Source organism: Taeniopygia guttata, chromosome 5, assembly GCF_048771995.1.
Source record: "Taeniopygia guttata chromosome 5, bTaeGut7.mat, whole genome shotgun sequence".
Taxonomy (NCBI): Eukaryota; Metazoa; Chordata; class Aves; order Passeriformes; family Estrildidae; genus Taeniopygia; species Taeniopygia guttata.
The window spans coordinates 34,985,001-34,986,127 of NC_133030.1; the positions used below are offsets into that span (position 1 = coordinate 34,985,001).

The window sequence follows — 1,127 nt, forward strand, 5'->3', positions numbered from 1 at the left end:
CAATCTATTTTTTTTTTGGACTCTTCTTCAAAGAGCTTGCAGGTGAAGATTTAAAAGACAGAACAGACAGAGCAGAAGCTTCTTCCAGTAGTTCTGAGCCTTGGCTTTGGACAAAACAAAACTAAAAGTTGGGCAGCTTTCCTCAATGAAAGAAGTTACTAACGGTCTTTGCACCAAACCTAGAACTTTATCATGAACTCAAAGCTTGGGAAAAAAAAGCAAGAGAATACTGTAACAAACTTCGTACAGAGTTCGGTCTATTAATTGTTTCATGTTAGATATTCTATGTGTTTACCTCAATTGAAAAAAAAAGAATGTTTTTGCTAGTATCAGATCTGCTGTGGAATTGGTATTGTATGTCCATGAATTCTTCCTTTCTCAGCACGTGTTCCTCACTAGAAAAAAATGCTGTTACCTTTAAGCTTTGTCAAAATTTACATTAAAATACTTGTATGAGGACTGTGACGTTATGTTTTAAAAAGGAAAAAAAAGGTGTTAAGTCACAAAATGCGGTAATAAATATTTCATTTTTGATTTTTTGCTAGGCTTTTGTGTTTTTAATCATGTATAGGAGAGTCTGAGGTTATCATGAGAGATGTCTCAAACATATTTCTTATCAGCATTGAGAAAAAAGGCTGGAAAAAATCAGAAACACGCTTATCATCGCATTAATAGAATAATTGAATGAACCCCATCTGAGGTTATGTATTTCTGCTGATTACTGATAATAGATTTTTGCCAGATTAAAAAAAATTGAAATATTTTCTCACCAACTTGCATTTCAGAGGTGTGTCTAATACTTGTACTACCTGCTAATAACGTAGGAGCTGAGCTTGAGTGGCAAAGGCCCAGACATGAGATGATTAATGCCACGTGTGTACATGTATGTGTGTGTACATCCATAGCCACAGCAGACTTTACCTCCAGGTATTTAGCTCAGAGGCAAAGAATGGCTTTATTGCTGGAGTAGGTTTAGAAGTCTTAGGAGGAGAAAAGAAGCTTTGACTCCAATGGGAATTTTTCCTATGTGAGAATTGCATAAGCTAGATTTTGAGATGGTTTTACTCCTTTTGTTTTCTTCAGCTGTTTTCAGAAAAAAAAACCAAACCAAAACAAAACAAAACAAA

At 34.9% G+C, this 1,127-nt stretch overlaps 1 protein-coding gene across 5 annotated transcripts in view; it reads left to right on the forward strand.

Annotated features, from left to right (window-relative positions):
* Positions 1-539, forward strand: part of MEIS2 (Meis homeobox 2) — a 174,829-nt gene extending 174,290 nt beyond the window's left edge. For all 5 annotated transcript variants that reach the window (XM_041716404.2, XM_072930160.1, XM_072930159.1 and 2 more), the window contains one exon: positions 1-539. This exon is cut by the window's left edge and continues 903 nt beyond it. The gene's annotated coding sequence lies outside the window, so the exon portion shown is untranslated.
* Positions 540-1,127: the final 588 nt, after the last annotated feature.